At 37.2% G+C, this 22,323-nt stretch overlaps 1 protein-coding gene and 1 non-coding gene across 13 annotated transcripts in view; one reads left to right on the top strand and one right to left on the bottom strand.

Moving 5' to 3' along the window:
• Positions 1 to 22,323, bottom strand: part of NFIB (nuclear factor I B) — a 458,972-nt gene that overhangs the window by 77,522 nt on the left and 359,127 nt on the right. The window lies entirely within an intron of this gene.
• On the top strand, positions 5,951 to 6,083 carry LOC131492280 (small nucleolar RNA SNORA51). Its single transcript, XR_009251984.1, has one exon. It is a non-coding gene; the product is annotated as a small nucleolar RNA SNORA51 (small nucleolar RNA).

Genomic DNA, 22,323 nt, shown 5'->3' with positions numbered 1-22,323 from the left:
ATAGAAAATCCAAAGGAAAACTGATAACGCTCATTTTTATAGTCTACTGTGTTCTATTCTTGAAATTAAAAAAGAAAAAACCACAGAAAGCAGTTATTAAATTCATGAAAGCTGTCTTCAAGTATTAGAAGGACTGTTAATGTAGATGTTGGATAAGACTTATTCTGCGTATTTCCAGGAACTGTGTTTTGGCTCAATAAACAGATTTGTCATCCAATAAGAAAAGTCCTAGAAAGGAATGTGAAACTTTGCAAAGGTAGTAACAACCAACACATGTCAAGCTACTGCTCTAAGATCTTAAAAAGCATCAATTCACATAATGTTCATAATTACAAACCTACCAGTTGTCATGTAAATGCTGCCATTTTACAGATGACGAAACTTGTGTCTATAGAGGTAGGGGGGCTCCCAAAGCCTGTAAACCCCCCCCCCCCATTAGATTTAAGAATTCCCACTTAGAGTAGGAAATTGAATAAGAGCACCTCTGAAGCCCACCGCAATGCTCAGGTTTCACTTTTTTTTTTCTTTTTTTAAATGTTTATTTTTAAGAGTGAGAGGCAGAGAGAAGAGGAAAACGATCTGAAGCGGGCTCCATACTGAGAGCAGAGAGCTCGATGCGGGGCTCGAACTCACGAACCAGGAGATCGTGACCTGCGCCAAAGTCAGATGATTACCCGACTGAGCCACCCAGGCACCCCTTAGGTTCCACTTTTTACATGGCTCTTCTCCAGTTAGTTTTCTTGCATTGTTTGGAGAAAGAACAGGGCCCCGAGGTATCTCCCGGGCATTTTCCAGGCTTCTAATTCCCATTGTTCACTCCCTTCAACAGAGTGTAAAAGACGACTCAGTGCTTTTGTTTATGGATGTGGAAGGGGAGAAGACAAGATTATTTTACACTAGCTCTTCGCCAATCTTCATATGACTTCCGATACCACAACTAACCTACTGGGACCTTCTGGTAGTGGTGTTGTAAGGCATGGCTTTATCTGCAGTTTCTCAACGGGTCTGAACTGTCCATGGTTAAGAATGGAAACTGTGATTTGGAAATAGACATACTAATCATCGCAAAGATAATGATTCTCTGCACAGAGACTGAACCTCGGTCTATGGCCGAGGTTCGCATTCCAGTACTAATTTAGAATTAATTTTATCCTTCAATATGAAATGTCCCTGTTGGTGATTTAAGTGATTCAACAGAGAGACAGCAATTTCTGACTCTAACACACTCGGATAACACTATGTTAATGTAGTATTTATGTTATTTGTTTTTTAGTATTTCCTTCTTCCAGTCCACTAAACTTATTCCTGCATATATATAGCATAGACAAATGTGTTTTCAAAAACTGAGATCAAAAGTTAATAAATTTGTATCCTGCTTTTTCTCTAATTAACATTGTATCTTTCCCTTTAGATTAAACAGGTTTTCAAGAGCGTGATTTTAATGCCTGTACATTATTACACTGTCTGGCTGTACTTTATTTGACCATTCTCCTTTTTTTTTTTTTTTGGCATTTTAGGTTATTTCCCATTTTTTTTAATATTATAAACAGAACCGCCATTAACGTGGTCACACACAAATCTTTGTCAGCGATTCTCATGATTTCCTTAGGCCGGAGTTCCCAGAAGTGGAATTATTGGGTCAAAGGACATAAACTCTTTTCAAGCTCTTGGTTAAAAACTGTCAAGCTGCCTTCCATGAAGACTTTTGCCAGCTTATACTCCCTTGGGCAGAATGAGCCTGTCTGTGTCACCACCCTACTGCCCAGAATTACGTATTACTCATACTAATGGGGACTTGTTTTAATTGTTACAAGTTGATAGAGAAAAGATATCTTTATGATAATGTAATAAGCTTCATTTATTTAATTATAATAAAGTTGGAATTGTGCAGACATTATGCATTCTCTCTTGGAACAAACATTAAAAATATGTAAAATAGGAATTGTGCTAGCGGGAATATTTTATTCCTAATATTAATGAGATTAATGCTGGAATTTCACAGTTAACGGTAACGCTGGCTATTAATAAGTGATTTTGTTTCTCATCATTTTATATATTCACTTATTCCTAGTTTTCACAGAGTTTTTAAAAGTGTACTGATCAGAATGGTTACTGAATATTATTAGATGTTGTTTTGGCATTAGTAGAGATTATCCCCTTTTTTTTCCTTAAAGCATTTATTGTGTTATATATTACTGAGTTCTTAGATTAAACTGTCTTTGCTTATCCACGGAAGGTAGCTCTTTTAATTTATTGCTAAATTGTTTTGCTAACAGTTTCTTCCAAATTCTCATATACCAGCATGTAGCTGGTATACTTTTGTGGGGGGGGGGTTGTTTTATTTGTGAACTTTTCACACCAAGGTTATATGCATGCTTCATAAAATGGTCTGGACGACAGTCATTTTCACACAAAAAAGAAAACATATGAAAAGTTCATGAAAGTTTGGAAAAACTCACTGGTAAAATATCTTCTCATAATCTGGTTCAAAGAAGATAAAACTTTGAGTCTTTCATGAATTTGCTTTACTCTTGTTTTCTGGTCTTGAGGCAATATTATTATATACCTTCCAAGAAAATCATCAATTCTTTCATATTTTAAAGTTTATCAGCACACATATTTCATGGTTTCCTAAGCAGACTCTGTGTATTTTTATACAGAGTAAATTACATTAAATTAAAATTCTTTTATGATAATATTATCATAAAATAGACTGTAATTAATGTTACATTATGTTAAACTATACTAAAAGATCAGTGCCACCACTTACTATGTAAAGCTAAGGCAAGTTAAGCAACTTTTCTACACCCGATGTTTGTCTTCTCTAAAATCCAGATGGTAATCAGAGTATCTAGGAGTCAATATGAAAACTGTCGTTTTCCAATTATAATAAAGAGAGATATTTCATTTCAAGAGCAGGGAAAAGGAAGGTGGAACTCCCTAAATTAACAAAGGGAAAACCAAAACACGGGAAGACAACAAAACTAAGGACATAAGATGAAAAACCTAAATAATATAAAGAAAAACAGAAGGAGTAAAATCAAGCATATCGACCCTTACCACAAAGGTAAGTAGATAGAATTATCCCATAAAGAGCATTAGAGCAACGGAAGCAAATAAAATTCGTCTATTTTTAAGGAGCACATTGAAGACAAAATGATAACAAGGACAGAAAGTCGAAAGTCAAATGGGATGCGAGGGGAGTCAGGCAAATTCAAACCAAAAATAAAAAGTGTCAATTAACATTATGAATGGATACCAGGCATACATAATACAGAAAATTAAACATACACCGTGCATGCTCCAAACAATATTGTGGGGAAATGCATAATACAAAAACTATTAAAACACAAGAAACTTGATAAAAAAAACACAATTATAGTGAGAATTTTGAGTACATCTCTTTTAGAGATGTAAGTGGTGATTCTTTTAGAATTGAACACGACTATTAGACAATGACTAACTTCAAATCATTCAAATACAAACTGTACTTTGTTCCTATGCCCACAGACATTTTATAAGAGTTGATCATGTCATTGACCAAGGAGAAAACTGTTATACTGTTTTGTCTTTAGTAAATAGATTAAAGGGAAAAAAATAAAAAGTGACCAAATTTTCTCAAGTACCTAAAAATTAAGAATATAAGCTATGGATCAAACAGAATGCCAAAAGAAAAAATGATAAACTATAGAAAGCAATGAAAAGGACAAAAGGAAAAATCACTTTGCCATAAGATCAAAAGAATAACAAAACAATCCAGGAAAAGTTAAAAAGGGAATTAAAGATAAAAGCTGAAATTAATAAATTACAAAAAGAAAAATATTTAAAATAAAAGAATAACAAGGGAAGATGATTTTCTGAGAAGACCAGCAAAACAGAAAAATCATTTGCAAGCCTCATTAAGGGAAAAAAGTAAAAGTAAAAATATATAAGAATAGAAGGGATGGGGCACCTGGGTGGCTCAGTCGGTTGAGCGACCGACTTCAGCTCAGGTCATGATCTCACGGTTTGTGAGTTTGAGCCTGAGTGCTCTGTGCCGACAGCTCAGAGCCTGGAGCCTGTTTCGGATTCTGTGCCTCCCTCTCTCTGACCCTCCCCTGTTCATGCTCTGTCTTTGTCTCAAAAAAAAAAAATAAATAAAGGTTAAAAAATTAAAAAAAAAAAAGAATAGAAGGGAAACATAACCATGGAAACCAAATACATTAACAAAAAATTATAAGAGAATAACACATGAAACTTACTGACCACAGCTTTGAAAACTTAAATGGGCAATTACTTACTAAAATAAAAGTAACCAAAATTGAGCAAAGTGGAAACCTGAATAGACCAATTACCCCTCCTGCAGTGGTTCCCAAAATTTGCTGATCATTGGAACCACCTGGGGTTCTTGAAAAACAACTTAGGCTTGGCTCCCAGCAATTCTGATTTAATTGGTATGGATGTGTCCTAGACATAAGGATGTTCTAAAAGTTCCCCTGGTGATTCAAATGGGCAGCAAAGTCTGCGAACCACTGGGTTAGCATCTTGCTATTCAAAATGTGGTCCCACAACCAACAGCTCTGGCATAACTGGGGAGCTTGGTAGGCACACGGAAGTTCAGGGTCAACCCCAGACCCTCAGAATCAGTGTCTGCAGCACAGGTGATTCATATGCACTTTAAAATTGGAAAAGCCTAGAAGAGAATCAAAAGGTGATTTAAAAACCACCTTTAAAATGGCACCAGGTATGGAACAGTGTCGAGCTGGATTTTATCTTTTCTGTAGCCTTGAAATTCCAAGGATATTTATTCTCTCCCAGCCTTTAGCAAATGGTGACAAGGTTCCTTATGAAGAAAGCTCTCTCATGAGCCTTTATCAGACCAGCAAAACTTAAATAACTAAATGTGCAACCTCCCTTGTCAAGCCAAAGCAAGCAAACAAATCAACCAAAAACCAACCACGCATATAAATGCAACTTCAAAGGTCCTAAAGAAAACGGGATATATTCAAATTCATATATTCAAATTGAATATAGCAATGTTTTCCAAAAAAACAGGACACCATTCTCATTAGGGTTTTATTTCATGTATGAGTGAGATTCACTCTTACAAAATCTATCAATATGATAACGAAAAAAAGGAAAAACACACGACCTTATCAATTGATGCTGAAAAGGCACTTGGCAGCAACAAGAAAAGAAAAGCAGGCTTTCCTAATGACAGATCTAAGTAAAAATAGAGATAAGAGCAATTAATTGACTGTTTAGCAAAACATAACAAGCTGTCCTAAAAGAAAACGAATCTGCCATTCAGACTCAGCACCCTCAAGCCCTTAAATATGTAATCTGTGAATAAATCAGGAAAACAGGGGCGCCTGGGTGGCTCCGTCGGTTAAGCGTCCGACTTCGGCTCGGGTCACGATCTCGCGGTCCGTGAGTTCGAGCCCCGCGTCAGGCTCTGGGCTGATGGCCCAGAGCCTGGAGCCTGCTTCCGATTCTGTGTCTCCCTCTCTCTCTGCCCCTCCCCCGTTCATGCTCTGTCTCTCTCGGTCTCAAAAATAAATAAACATTAAAAAATAAATAAATAAAAATAAGTCAGTAAAACAAAACAACACAAAACACACAACTCTATGATTTCCCTTAGGTGAGGCAGGTATCTAGAGAAGTTAAACTCATAGAAACAAAGTAGAATGGTAGATTTCAAAGGATGAGGGAAGGGGGGGTGGAGAATACAAAGTTTCCGTTTTGCAAGGTGAGAAAGTTCTGGAGATTGGCTGTGTGACAATACAGATGAATTTAACACTACTAAACTGTACGTTTATAAATGATGAACATGGTAAATCTAATTTTATTTGTATTTTACCACTAACATACCACTATTTTACCATTCAAAAAAATCACGATCTGGAATTTGGAACTCAGATAATTGTTACTAAATTCTCTTTATATACATATTTTCAAGAATTACTTTTTGAGCCTCCTGGTGCTTACCACAGGCTGTATTCTTACACTGCCTGTACAGAAAGAGGAGGCAGAGTAAATCCACCCATATACACCCCAGGCCAGGTGCTTTGTGCCTGGTCTGTATTGTGAATGGGGAGACATGGAAAATAAAATTTAAAAAAAAAAAAAACAAAACAAAAAAAAAAAAACTTGCTTTCTTACTTTGGTATTTATGTCTGTAATCTTATTCAGAATAATAATTACTTAGGTATAATTCTGTTCAATTGATTACTATTCTCATTATTAGTCTACATCTATAGCTATATTTATATCTATAGGGATATATCTGAGAATTTCCTGTTCCTAAAATGTTTTATTTTGGTGTATCACTTCATTAGTTGGTATAGGTTTGCAAGGAAAATTTTTACAAAGAAAATGAAAGATTCTATAAAACAAAAGGTGACAAATAATAAGGAATATATTTCTATTGTCTTTGACTACATATAAAACTCCTTAAACATATGGGGCGCCTGGGTGGCGCAGTCGGTTAAGCGTCCGACTTCAGCCAGGTCACGATCTCGCGGTCGGTGAGTTCGAGCCCCGCGTCAGGCTCTGGGCTGATGGCTCGGAGCCTGGAGCCTGTTTCCGATTCTGTGTGTCCCTCTCTCTCTGCCCCTCCCCCATTCATGCTCTGTCTCTCTCTGTACCAAAAATAAATAAAAAGCGTTGAAAAAAAAATTAAAAAAAAAAAAAAACTCCTTAAACATAAAAACAGTTTCATCTTGAGGCGCCTGGATGGCTTAGTCAGTTGAGTATCCGAGTCTTGATTTCAGGTTAGGTCATGACCTCATGGTTGTGGGATTGAGCCCCGCAATGGGTTCCATGCTGAGTGTGGAGCCTGCTTGGGATTCTCTCTCTCTCTCTCTCTCTCAATCTCTCTCTCTGCCCCTCCCCTGCTCATCCACATGCACTCTCTCTCCCTCTGAAAAAAAAAATTCATCATAATTCTAAGTTTTCCCCCAGTCTTCTGTTATTTAATGTTGACCAACAGAAAAAAAAAAAAAAAAAAAAAAAAAAAAAAGCAGAGGTAACCTGTTTTTCCTCCAGGATGATTACAAGATTCTCTTTTTCATCCACAAAATACAAAAATTTCAATAAGATGCATGTAGATACTATTATTGTTTGCTATATAGAGTTAGTCCTTTTGATCTAAATGCTTAGATCATTTTTAGCTCATTAAAATTTTCTTAACTTGTCTTTTTTTTCCTAATGTTTATTTATTTTTGAGAGAGAGAGAGAGACAGAGCGTGAGCAGGGGAGGGGCAGAGAGAGAGAGGGAGAATCCCAAGCAGGCTCTGAGCTGTCAGCACAGAGCCCAATGGAGGGCTCGAACTCACGAACCTTGAGATTATGACCTGAGCCGAAGTCGGACGCTTAACTGACTGAGCCACCCTGCGTCCCAACTTGTCTTTGATTCTATTTCTCTCCTAAATGCTCTGATTTCTCACCAAGAATACCTAAACCAATATTAAATTTTCTATTCTCCCACCATAAACTTTTTTTCTTTTTTAGTCATTATTTTAACTTCTCTGTTCGTTTCTTCTGGTTTTGGAGCAAATATTTCGAGTTTGCCCTCTGTATCAGTGATTATTTCCACAATATCAATTCTGTTTCTTATTTCTTATAATGCAGACTTTATTCTTATGAAAACGACTTCAGTTTTCTTGCTATTGCTGCTTATCTAACACGGCACTTTGTTCCCTGAAGCTGTTCTTTTATCTGTTCATTTTCCCATGCGAGTCCTTTCTTCGAAGTAAGCAAACTGTCTTCCCTAAGATTTTCTTCAAGCCTTCATTTTCAAAGATGCGTTCTTCTTGATGATGTACCTTTCCCCCTGTTCTCACCAAGGGCATACTCTTGTGCCTGTTTTTCTTTTACCTAGAGCGTAGTCTATAGTGAATCAGGGTTTGCCTCAGAAAAGTGGCTTCCCCTTGGATATGGTAAGTAAAGATTTCCATATGGGGTGAGATTGAGGGCTCCAGAATTGACGTGATTGGATCTGAATTCCTGTCTTCTCACTTATTAGCTATAAAATTTGAGTAATATAAATTTAATTTTAACATAAATAAATAATATAATATAAATATAAATAGTATATAACTAATTAATATAAGTAAATATAATATAAATATATAATATAGTATATATAAATATAAATTTAATATAATTATATATAAATAAATAGAAATATATTTTAATATAAATATAAACAATATTATATTATAAATAATATATTAGTTTAATATAATATAATATACACTTAATATACATAAATAATATAAATAAATATAAAATATAAATATATAATATTTATTTATAATATATAAATAAATATAATATAATATATAAATGTAATACATATAAATAATATATTTTAATATAAATATAAACAATATATTATAAGTAATATAATATAGATTTAATATAAATAAATAATATAAATACGTATTATAAATATAAATGTATAATATTTATTTATAATATATAAATATTATACATATAAATGTATAATATTTATTTATAATATACATATAAATGCATAATATTTATTTATAATATATAAATATTATACGTATAAATGTATAATATTTATTTATAATATATAAATATTATACGTATAAATGTACAATATTTATTTATAATATATAAATATTATAAATATAAATGTATAATATTTATTTATAATATATAAATAAACATAATATAATATATAAATATAATATAAATACTTTTTAATTATAATATAAATATAAATAAATAATATAAATATAACATAAACAAATATAAATAAATAATAACAATGATGATGTTGATAATATAATAGCTGCTATCATTTGTTGGGTGTTTATTATAGGCAAGACTGTGTGCTAAGCACTGTGAACTCTATCTCAGCTCATTTTACAGATGTGCTTCTTTTCTATTAATGACTTTGAATAAATACTTAAAGTCTCTACCCCTCCATTCCCATTTGTACAAGAGGAATTATAAAAATAATCCTGAACTCAACGATTTGAAGATTAAATAAGAAAGTGCATATAAAGTGCTTAGGGTTCCATAAATGTTTATTGCGAATGGCAGTATTGAAGTAACGGCAGTGGTGGTGAAAGTTGGTAAGCACAGCTCCTTGCCAATTCCCAACGATTGCCGGTTTTCATCTCATGAGCTTCTTCTCACTCCAGCACGGAGCTGTGTAAGATCCTACCAGGTAGGACCTGAAACCTCTCACCTTCTATAATGTGCAGCTCTAGAAGGGCAGATGAGACTGAGTTTCAAAGGGTCTTCTCTATGGTACGAAGGAGTTAGACTCTGGCCCAGAGTAGACAATTTTTTTAAGGATCTGCATCAGGAAATGGAAGCAGATTGCTAGATGTGTTCCCACACACTTCCTCCTCACTCCCTCTTCGTGCCACATTTCCTCACCTTGTTGTTCTCTGGGTTTCTAGCCTTTTAAGTTAATACAGGAAAATCTCCGAACGTAGGGGATGACAGTAGGGGAGAATCAAACTTAAATGTCCACAATTTCTCAAGGAACCCACACTGCTATCTTTTGTGAGATGTAAGAGAGGAAAACCACCAATTTTAAATTCAGTCTAACTCTACAGTTCATGTAATTATGAGATAAGTCTCTAAGCTTCTAGCTAAATAAAAGTTATCCTTTCGTCTAAGTTTTAGTGTGCTTAAAAAAAAAGTTCAGTGTTTACATATCCTAATGGAAATTTTAGTGGAGAACTAGGAGAAACTGGATCCGAAGTTAAGCAGGTCATGTGGACTTTATATTAGATCGCCAATGACAGTCATTTTGCTGTGTGCCAGGAAGGCCTAGCTTTAAATCTCACCATTCTCAATCAAAATTCTAGTAGGGTTTTTTGTTTTGTTTTGTTTTTTGAATTTTTTTTGAGAATTTGACAAGCTGATCTTACTTATATGAAAATACACAGGATCTAAAAGAAAATAACTTTAAAAAAACTTATTATAAAGACATCACAAACATAGAGAAAATAAGAAAAAACTTTGATGTTGGGAAAAGAGAAGACATATAGACCAGATCAGGACCGTAGGAGGTCCAATGAGATGAACCATAAATGGACACATAAGTATGTGATTGTTGCTATTTGAGAAGTAGCTATGTAACTCAATGGAGGAATAAGAAATGTCTTTAAACAAATGGTGTGGATTAACTAGATATCCATATATATTTTTTAAAAAGGATATCAACGCTTACCTCACACCATAAGTGGTATATCCATATGATGGCATACTACTCAGCAATAAAAACCAATAAACTATTGATAAGTGGAATCACATGGATAAAGCATGGTTTTCATGCTAGATTAAAGAAGCTAGACACAAAAGGATACATGCTGTAGGATATTACTTATATAAAATTCTAGAAATGTAAACTAGACAGAAAGCAGGTCAGAGGTCATCTGAGGATGGGGTAGAGAAAGGAATGAATTTTAAAGTGGTCAGAGGGAACTTCTGAGATTGACAGAAATGCTCATCATCTTGGTTATGGTGATACATATTGGTGATACATATATATTTTTTCCCTTTTTTCCCCTTTATATTTGTGTGTGTGTGTGTGTGTGTGTGTGTGTGTGTGTCTGTGTCTATGTGTGTGTGTGTGTGTGTGTGTGTGTGTGTCTGTGTTTAGGTATACACACTATAGCCTATACACTATATACAGAATATATTGTATATCAGTTACACCTCAATAAAGAGAAAAACGACCTTCTTGAGCAAGTGATCTATAGACAGTGGTCTCCGAATTTTTACAAAGTAGTAAGATTTCCACATCATAAAAAGAATCACAGATGAATCCGAAACATTCCGTTTAATCAGTCATGTATTTGTTTTACGCAACTTCTAGAAAGACATCTTACCTGTTCCTTCATTCATGATCATGTAAACTCTAACAACATTAATGTACATTCACTAAACACAAACATAAGAACAGAAAAAAGGCCTTCTTCACACTTCATCAGATTGAAAGAAGAAAACTTTGATCTGTCTGAGACTGGTATTCTGAATCAGTCACTGTATTCTAACATTAACATTTCTCAGTCTGATACGTCCCTACAAAATTCTTCAGGCTATGCTACGCAAAGTTATGAGTTCATAACGTTCCCCAAATAGTCATGTCCAAGGTGTAGTGTACCCACAAGGCAGAAAAGGCCCGCTGTAACCATTTCCATGAAACATCATGCTTTCCCTGGCTTAGGTCAAGTACCAAGGAAGGGTACGGTCCCATTACTGCACAAACAGGTTACAGTTTGTTTAGCCTATTACTGGTCTAAGCCTCCATTTCATAAATTTCGAACATTGCCAAATATGGTCTCTGGCCAGGTATTTGTCTTAGATGTTAAATTTACAAATGGAAGATTATAATCCTCACCTGAAGGTGTGCAGAATCCACTAAGGGAAACAGAGAAGTAAATAGTGGCAAAAATGCAGTAAGTGCCCTTACTGCAAACTGTACTAGAGAGAGGGCCTGGAGAAGTGTCACTGATGAGGTGTCAGGAACAACCATTCTAGGCAGAAAAACAACATGGGCAGAGACACGATGGAGAGGCACATGGTTAAGGCGAAGGCTAAATGCAAGGTCCTCGTGTGCAGTGAGAGGAAAAGTAGGAACCATATCATGAAGGGCTATATTAGATGCCATGCTAAAGATTAGGCTTAGCCTAGAGGGGAAATTTTGGAAACTTACAAGGAAGAGAATAAAATAATTAGATTTGCACATTATGGAAATCACCGTGGGCCTGCAGTGGATTTTCACAGGGATTAAGACCCAAGGCAAGAAATACGAGCTACAGAGAGAATTACAATAATCTAGTAACTATTGTAATAGATTACAATAGTAATCTCTTGTAGGAAAATTACTACAATAATCTAGTAATTCTAGTTCCTAATAACTAGTGCTCTAGTTAAAAGGACAGAGTGTAAATATATTTAAGAGAATCATAATGCATTAAGATTCAGGAGCAACTATCTTCTTTTTAAAATATTTGCCTTCCTCATCTGCTAAGAGTAACCCCACCAACGGCCTTTCCTAATCTCTTTGCTCATCTTTCTACATGTTCTCTCAAAAAACTCAGAGATAGTCCTTTCTTCACCTGTCAACACTATGCAAAGTAGTGTAATTTATGTGGGTTATTTCTGGATACCAACGAGGACATATTAAGTATAAAACAGCCGAATGCTTTATTATGCCCTGAGGAAGACAATCACCTTTTCTATTCCTTGCTTACTTACTTAGAAAGCATTGTTCTGCTTAGAAAGTAGTTCAATTCAGGAAATGACTACAATCCAAAATACCAAATTTTGAAACTAAAAATCCCCACATTAAAAACAAAGTGCCACAGAATAAACAATGGAGCCAGTATCTTACAAGACATCATGTCACTTGTCCTCTACACCTGCCAGTGGCTTCTGAACTTTATCAGAATTAGGAACCTCACCAAGATATAATGCAGCCCAGAGCAATGCACCCGTATAACATCTATACCTGTGTCAGGGCTCCCTGGAGCCTCTTCCCTGATCCTCCGAGGTCTCTGACTCTGGGTTAAGAGCCCCCAAATATCTATCCTCGCCGTGAGTTCCAAACCCTTTTCTCCCAATGGCTCATAAACACTTTAAACAAACAAACAGACAGACAAACAAAAAACTACATCTTATCGAGATATAATTCACATATGATGTTAAAAGCGTAAAAATCCAGTGGTTTTTGGTATATTCAGAGAGGTGTACAACCATCACCGCCATCTAATTCCAGAACATTTTCATCACCTTAAAAAGCAACTCCACACTCATTAGTGATGTGTACCTGTTTCCCACAACTCCAGGCCCCTTGCAACCACTAATCTAATTTCTGTCTTTATGGATTTGCCTATTCTAGACATTTCACATAAATAAAACCATAAGATATATGGGGGGGGGGGGACCCAACATGCCCCTGTCATTAACAAGTGCATGTAATGATTTTAATGGTGATAAGATCAAATCTGCAAGTCAAGTGGTCTTTCTCAGTTCTTCCTCCTGAACGCCCTGGGGACATGAATATGCTCAAGGGATAGAACGGGGATGGTGGGGGGAGGGAAATATCTTTATTGGGTTCAAGAATTAGGAATATTTCAGTGCGAACAGGAGTATGTTCCTAGTTCTATTATGTAAAATAAAATGAAAGAGTGCATGGTCCCTGAAGAGCAGCATACAAGTCAAAAGACCCAAAAAGATTTATAACAACGTTGAAAACCAAAACCTGATTTTTGCCTTAAATTCTTCTATCATCAATGACATGATGCAAAAGCCAACAGGACTCTAATTGCCACGCAATTAGAGTGCTTGGCTTAAATTATGCAACACCTTGATATTCTTTTACAGTTACAGAAAAAGAAAGAAATGAAACTTGAGTAGGATTTTTGCCTAATAACTTTAAATTGCATTCTTCTGTAAGGTAGGAACAGATGAAAACTTAGGTAGATATATGTCTGTCTCTCTCCTTGGCATTTTATTCTGCTTGCAACGTATCACCATAGAATCGATCCCTCTTTCCAAGCATGATGCTCTAATATGCAAGTGGATATCCCCTGGGTGCCTTTGTGCAGGGCAAAACATCCAGCAAGCTTAGCTTCTGGGAGTTGAATGATTTTAACTGGCCTGGAGTAAGTCCACTCTATCTGTGATACAGAACAACCCCAGCTTTCCAGCTGTGAGGAGGGGAATGCTTTGCATTATTAAATTGTAGCCATATGCTGCAAAAACAGACCTTGTAAATATGGAGAGGGACAAGAATTTAAATGGAGAGGAAGCTTCAGATGCGGGCAGTCCTTTTTAAAAGAACCTTAGATACTTGAGTAATGAGTAAAAACAACTGCCTAGGGCTATGGGTACGGTCACAGCCCAACCCGGGCTAGTTAAGAGCGACACCTCTTTCACAAGGGGACCCTCACCCTCACTGTCGGGCATCCAGGTATTTAACAAAGAAGGAAAATTTGCTCTGTAAGACAAAGTGGTCTTTCACAATTTAACAAATTGCAACCTGTTTCGGTGCCTCTTAAAACTTTTCTGGAACTAGGCGCCCACATCAATATACTGAAATTTCACTTGGACTCTATGTTACTGGGTATCGTTTCAGATACCACAGGAGCCTGCAGTACAGTTAAAAAGCTAGGAGAAACAAAAGTTTGGCTGTCATTTCTCCCACAGCTAGTCCTTTCTCTCAGAGCTTTGCGAAAGGACAGCATCCGCCGGGTTAAAATCACGCTTGTGACTGTGCACCAAGTGGGCTCCTGACCTGTACACGTGCACAGCACGCGACCCTGGAGGAAAGATGGAACAGAAGACAAGACGGGGGCTCCGGAGCTCTAGCAGGTGCAATAACTTGTCACAGAGGACACCCCCTGCTTGGTCAGTGCCCTGACCCCACAGCCTCAGAGGCTCTCAGCTGACATCGTGCCCCAAACTCACCCCCACTCAGGCAAGGGTCACTCACGATTCACCTCTATCTTCTGCTCACCCCCACCCACCGCCCCCACATCCCAGCAGCTACGGCTGTAACAACCGCCCCCGGGGACTCAAGTGCACACCCACTGTGAGTGCCAGGAGGCCCAGATTCGGTCCTGTTAAAGGGGCTCAGCACAAAGATTTCTCCTTTCTTTCTCTGTGTGGAAGTGCACGCTCGTGAACACTCAGCCAAGTGTAGACGAGGCCAACGTTCATTTTTTCACAAGGCATCGCACCACAGTAAATGGTCTTATTCATCAGGTGCAGGGGAGGAGAGCAAGGAAAAAAGTACTAATGATGCAGTGGGATTATACTGACTTAAGCTTTTGGACCCACGAAAAAAAGTGAGTTTTAACCTCTGTCCGCCAGTAACTAATCGGAACCGCGGGCAAATCACTTACCGTCTTTGCCCCATTTTTGTAAGTGAAGAGAAGAAACTGAATTAGCAGTGTATAAGCACTGACATCTTATGCTTTCTTGAGTGTGTCAAGCAAAAAAAAAAAAAAAAAAGGATATTGGATTATAGTAGTAAATTATTCATTTGAAAATTTTAACTGTTTCCTTGGTGGGGGGATGTGTAAGCAAATATAAACATAACATAAAACAGAGGTGTCCCACTCTGCCTGGGAGAATCTGATAAGACACATAGAAGAGTTTGGACATAGGGGCGCCTGGGTGGCGCAGTCGGTTAAGCGGCCGACTTCAGCCAGGTCACGATCTCGCGGTCCGCGAGTTCGAGCCCCGCGTCGGGCTCTGGGCTGATGGCTCGGAGCCTGGAGCCTGTTTCCGATTCTGTGTCTCCCTCTCTCTCTGCCCCTCCCCCGTTCATGCTCTGTCTCTCTCTGTCCCAAAAATAAATAAAAAACGTTGAAAAAAAAAATTTAAAAAAAAAAAATAAATAAAAAAATAAAAAAAATAAAAAAAAGAAGAGTTTGGACATACAGGATAAACAAGATTTTGTAGGATGGACGCAGAAGGCCTGGCAGAGGAAGACCAATGTATTGCATGAAAGAAAGGGACAGAAAAGGACCTGGTGTCTGATACTGAATAGCATTTAAACTCATGACATAGAATGTGGGTAATAAGCAGTGAGATATCAAGAGTTTTTAAATTTTTTTTAACGTTTATTTATTTTTGAGTGAGAGAGAGAGAGAGAAAGAGAGAGAGAGAGAGAGAGACAGCATGAGCGGGGGAGGAGCAGAGAGAGTGGGAGACACATAATCGGAAGCAGGCTCCAGGCTCTGAGCTGTCAGCACAGAGCCCGATGCAGGGCTTGAACTCGTCAACTTCGAGATCATGACCCGAGCCGAAGTTGGACACTCAACCAAGTGAGCCACTCAGGCGCCCCTGAAAATGCTTTTAGACAAGCAAAAACCGAGAGAAATTTGTTGCTACTATAGAGATATTTAATGGAATTCTTCAAGGAAAAGGAAAATGATCCCAGATGGAAGGTTAATTGTACAAGAAGAAATGAAGAGCACGAGAAAGAATAAATAGATTGGTGAATCTAAATGAATATTAACTATAAAAAAAATAAATAGCATGATTTCAAAGTATAACCTCCAGTTTGAAAACTCTTGCCCCATCAGCCTTTTGAGTCATTATTCTAGTTGTACGGCCATCATGGAAATAAGCACGAAGATACTGTGACAAGGCAGAGCAAAGGCATCCTGACAGCTTGGGGACACGGAAAAGATCTCCTGAGATAGAAACAAGTATAAATTATCTCTGATTCCTCCACTTACATTCTTCACTCCTGAAAAATTCAATAGCCCACGGTTTCTCATACAAATCCTACTCTTCCTTTGCTTAGGGTGTTTGCTCATGCTATTCTCTTGACTGAAGCGCAAACATCCTCTCTCCCTCACTTCCCAATCTCTGTATGTCCAAGTCTTTCAGAGTTGAATAAAAACTTCCCTGCCACACACCACCAACCATCCCCGACACTCACTCCAACTCAACTGTAGTAATCTTTGTTTTTTATAAGGTCATGATCTCACGGTTCCTGGGATCAAGCCCCACGTCGGGCTCTATGCTGTCAGAACAGGGCTCCCCAGACAAGACTCATGGGCTATCTAACCAAGAGATAGCTCCAAGCTATCTCACACAGAGGAAAACTCAAATCTGGTAGAGAAGACAGTGAATCAAATTTTGGGAATGTTAAATTTTGAGCTGCCCATGGGACGTATAGGGAACTGTGTCCAAAAAGTAGTCGGGCACATGAAACATCAGGAGAGAGATCTGTTCCAAAGGTGCATATCTGAGAATAACAAAAGATAAGTGACCTTGAAGTCACGGCGGGGGGGGGGGGGGGGGGTCTGCAAACACATGGAGAACTAAAGATAAAAGTCTGGTTAAGTAAAGGGAAGAAGCAACTGGAAGGAAACATAATGGTTCCCGGGTGACTAGGAAAAGGCCCTGTTTTCAAAAGCACAGGCAACAAAAGCAGAAAGCAGGTGAAATTATATCAAACTAGAGCTTCTGCCCAGCAAAGGAAAACACTTAACAGCGTGTTACTGTGACCAATGGGATGTGAGAACACAGTTGCAAACCACGTATCTGAGAAGGAGCTAGAAAAGAAATTCCTACAACTTAGTAGCAAAGCAGAACAAAAACAACTTAGTAGCAAAGCAGAACAAAAACAACTACTAACGTGACTTAAAAATGGGCTAAGGATTTGAGTGGGGTCTCTGCAGAGAAGATACACACATGGATGGCCAGCTGGCATAGGAGAAAAGGCTCAGGAAATGCAAATAAAAATCACAACGCGATATCACGTCACACCTATCAGGATGGCTATTGTCAAGTAAACAAACGGCAACAAGTGTTTCGGAAAATGTGGGCAAATCCAAGTCCTTGCACTCTGTTGGTGAGAATGCAAAATGGTGCGGCCACTATGGGAGAAAAGTATGGCAGTTCCTCAAAAAACTGAAAGTAATACTACCGTATGATCCAGCAATCTCACTCTTAGGTATTTATCCAAAAGAACTAAAACCAAGATATTAAAGAGATATCTGCCTTCCCGTGTTCACTATCGGCACTATTCTCAATAGCCAACATGTGGAAAGAGCCTAAATGTCCATTGACAGATGAATGTACAAAGAAAGCATGGTGTATGTATACAAGGGGATACTATTCAGCCTTTAAAAAGAAAAGAAATTTTGGAATATGCAACAACATGAATGAACTTTGACAATAACATGCTGAGTGAAATAAACCAGTCACAGACAAACAAATGCTTCACGATTCCACCTATGTGAGGTATCTCACATAGGTGGAATCCGAGTCAATTCGTGGTTGTTAGGGGCTGGGGTAAAGGGGAAATGGGGAGTTGCTAATCAACAGGCTTAAAGTTTCAGTCAAGCAAGATGAATAATAGCTCTAGAGATCTGTTGTGCAACACTGTAACTATATTCACTTAAAAAGTTCTTAAGAGGGCAAATCTCATATTAAGTATTCTTATCATAATAAACTAAAACTTTAAAAAAAGCAAGGGAGTTTTAAGTAGAACATGGTCAACTGGATCAAATAAATGCTCAAGAACATTGGAGCTGGACTAGAACGGAAAAGAACCACTGGCCTAGGATCATAAAAAGTTATGAGCTTAAATGAGCATCGTTTTATGTGGAGACAGAAGCACAGGTGTGGGAGAAGTTAAGGAGGAATTTTAGAGTCCTTTTCATGAGGAAGAAGGGACATGTGGGACTCTAATTTGAAGGAAGTGTCTGAATGAGGGGCAAAAGACTCATTTTTTTAAATAAGAAGTAAGTTGCCAGGAATGAATAAAGGTGATATATGCAGAAAGCTGGAAAAAGAAGGGACACAGAAAATTTTCAATGGAGACAGAAAAGTTGGTGGCTTCCAAAAGTAGGACCACTATAAAAAGGCAAGTGGGAAAAATATTTGCAGGATGTGAATACAAAGGACTAAGATATAAAGTGTTGCCAAGGGAAAAGCAATCTCTAATGATACATTTGTATCCTTTCTCATATCACTACTAGAAACTGTGTCACAAAATTTCACACCACATCTCCTTTGATGTCAAAAGCCTTAGAACAAAAGTGACTACCTAAAAACTACAATTCTACCCCATATAAAACTTGAAAATATCTTTCTTTGCCTCTTTTATATAATCTCTAACATGCTCTTCTTATGTATCTTATCTTGAGCTATAACTTTGTCTATGTCATCTTAAGCTTTTAGAAGAATGCGATGTAAAACAAATCAACACATTTCTATTTGGATCCGCATCACATGATACTTCCTGTAGGAAGTCTTTTTGATGAACCTAGCTAGAAGAGAAAGGAGGATGGAAAAGCCCTCGCTTGTACCAAACACCTGCTACTTGCCAAGTATGCTCTCCCATCTGATGCTTACAACTGGCGGGGGTAGAATTGCACTGAATTCCAGAGAAGTTGGCTGATTTGCTCATGCTCCTCATGGGCCTCATGATCATGGTAAAACATGGAGCCTCGATTCAGGGGGACAAATTTAATTCCAAAGTTCATGTTCTTCCCACTCCACCTTGCTCCCTACAATGGTTGGAAACAGTATTTCACAACTTTGAACTCCCATGACACTGGAGTTGTCACACTGACTCTTCCTCAAGTAGTCTGTCATTAAAATTATAAAATTTTATGTATTTATGAAAACAAAAGTGTGGGGAGGGCAAGGTCCATTTGTAATGCAAAACCACAGTAAAACCATTCGCTATTTTACCTTCCACAGCATCTGGCCTAGAGCCATGCATACAATAGATGCTCATTAAACATCCATTACAGAAAAATCCACCTATAGACAGATGTTTATTGTCCTTGGTGTAGCATGGTGTATATTTCCAACTTCCCTAAGGCCAATGGCAGACTTTACCCATTTAAAGCCGACTCAACCCACACCCTGTATCCTGGAATGTAATATTTAATTCTGAATCCAGCAACCCATGAGCACTCAATTAATTTTATTTGTTGCCCAACAGGGTAGGTAATTGGGGAGACATGGAAATATCTCCTTCTTTCATGACCTTATAAGACATTCTTAAATTATCTTTTCCTCCCAAAAGTAGTACTAGGTGATCAGACTAAAACCATTGTAGAGGCTGGGCCTGGTGCTACTTCTAAACAGATCAACTTTTGCAAAGTAAGGGTTGTACCCAAGCACCCACATGCAGCCTATAAAAATAAGGAGCTGAGGGCGATGTGCCCTTCTGGCTTTTTAAGAGTAATTTGCCAAGGGACGCCTGGGTGGCTCAGTCGGTTAAGTGACTTCAGCTCAGGTCATGATCTCACATTCATTGAGTTCGAGCTGTGCTGACATCTCAGAGCCTGGAGCCTGCTTCGGGTTCTGTGTGTGTCTCTCTCTCTGCAACCCCCCCCCCCCCCCGCCCCACCATCGCACTCTGTCTCTCTCTTTCTCAAAAATAAATAAACATTTTTTAAAAATTTTTTAAAGAGGAATTTGCCAGGAAAACGCATTCCTAATCTTCTACTCCTTTACTCTGAATTCTATTCTAAATTTGAACATTTAAGAACTTTACTGAATGTGATATCTTGAAAAAAATTAGAGGATAAAAAGGAAAAACGTCTCTGAAACAAAATCTGTTACAAAAAAAAATCTTTTTATTTTTGCACTGACTTGTACAAGACCTCATTCTAAAATTACATTAAAGGTTTACCTACGATGTCAAGCCTTACCACAGTTAACCATCCTTCCACTGTATTTCTATTTATACTTCCATGAGTAGAAAGCCTGTTTATATTCTGTTGTATATTGTCTAATGCCAAAGTTTAAAATTACTTCTAAATTTCATGAAATCGTGCCTTTTTCTCTATTAAAAAAAAATGCTTGATTCTTATGGATACAATAAATGAGAACATGAGAATGGGTGGGTCTGAACTTACTGAGGAGTAAATAGGCTATGATTTTTTTAAAAAAATCAGAGTAATTTTTCTTTTCTTTGACTTTGAACATCATATTCTAAGACAAAACATGCTTTATGAGCTCCTTCAGGGCCTATGAAAAATGTATGTGCCTTCGCATGCAAAAAGAAAAATGTTATATTACTTCCGTAACTATTAGAGAGTAACGTTTGTCCCAAATTCTAAGTTCTGGAGACATCAGTGAGAAGTCAAGCAGATATGGGCCCTACTGATTCCAACAGATGATAACTACAGCTACAGATGCTGAGCTAGCTTTATCGATAATTATTTGGTTGGTTTTCATTAGTTTCATGACAACCCTCTGTTGACTTTAATCTCAGTACCTATAAAATGGAGTTGGGGAGAGATCAACTGCAAAATTTTTATTATTTAGAGAATTTCTTAAATGCAAGATCAGCATATCCTTATATACACTTAATATACACTATAATGGATCAAAGAGGAAATGAAAAGAGAAATCAAAAAATACGCTGAGGCAAATGGAAATGGAAATGAAACACACCAAGATTTATGGGGTGCAGCAAAAGCAGTTCTGTAAGGGAAGTTCATAGTGATAAATGCCCACCTCAAGAAACAAGAAATGTCTCAAATGAACAAGCTAACTTTATACCTTAAGAACTAGAAAAAAAGAAGAACAAAGTCCAAAGTTAGCAGAAGGAAGGAAATAACAAAGATGAGAGCAGAAATAAATGAAGCAACTGATGGTGCAAATAAAAAGGATCTTAAGAGACTACTACGAAAAATTACACGCTAACACACTGAATAACCTAGAAACAATGGATAAATTCCTAGAAACATACAACCTACCAAGACTGAACCATGATGAAACAGAAAATCTGAACATATCAATTACTAGTAAGGAGATAGAATAAGTAATCAAAAACCTCCCAACAAACAAACGTCTATACAGACAGCTTCACAGAAGAATTCTGCCAGTCCCCCCACCCAAAAAAAAAAAAAAAAGAAAAAAAAAACTAACACAATCCCTCTGAAACAAATAAAAGACAAGGGAACTCCTCCAAACTCATTTTATGAGGCCAGCTTTACCCTGAGACCAAAACCAGAAAAGGATGCCAGAAGAAAAGAAATATTTCTATGAACATAGATGCAAAATCCTCAACAAAATATTAGCAAACCAAATTCAACACTACATTAAAAAGATCATTACCATGATCAAGTGGGATTTATCCCAGCGATGCAGGGATGGTTCAACATCTGCAAATCAATGTGATACACCACTTTAACAAAATGAAGGATAAAAATTATATAATCACTTCAACAGATGCAGAAAAAGCATTTGACAAAATTCAATGTCTGTTTATGATAAAAACTTTCAACAAAATAGGTACAGAGGGAACATACCTCAAAATAATAAAGGCCATATATGACAAGTGCACAGATAATATCATACTTGATGGTGAAAAATTGAAAGCTCTTCCTCTAAGATCAGGAGCTAGACAAGGATGCCCACTCTACTACTTTTATTTAACATAGTACTCATAGCACTGGAAGTCCTCGCCAGAGCAATTAGGCAAGTAAAAGAAATAAAAGGTATCCAAATTGGAAAAAAAAAAAAAGAAAAAGAAATAAAACTGTCACTATTTGCAGATAACTTGATATTATATATTGAAAATCCTAAAGACCATCAGAAAACTGTTAGGACAGGGACACATGGGTGGCTCAGTCAGTTAAGTGTCCAATTCATGATCTCGGCTCAGGTCATGATCTCACGGTTCATGAGTTCAAGCCCCACTTGGGATTCTGTCTCTCCCTCTCTCTGCCTCTCTCTCTAAAAATAAATAAACAAACCTAAAAAAAAAAACCTATTAGAACAAACAAATTTGGTAAAGTTGCAGGATAAAACATCAATACTCAAAGTCTGTTGCATTTCCACATATTAATA

This window comes from Neofelis nebulosa, chromosome 12 (assembly GCF_028018385.1).
Source record: "Neofelis nebulosa isolate mNeoNeb1 chromosome 12, mNeoNeb1.pri, whole genome shotgun sequence".
NCBI lineage: Eukaryota > Metazoa > Chordata > Mammalia > Carnivora > Felidae > Neofelis > Neofelis nebulosa.
The sequence above is the reverse complement of the archived record's forward strand: the minus strand, read 5'-3'. Positions and strand labels throughout refer to the sequence as shown.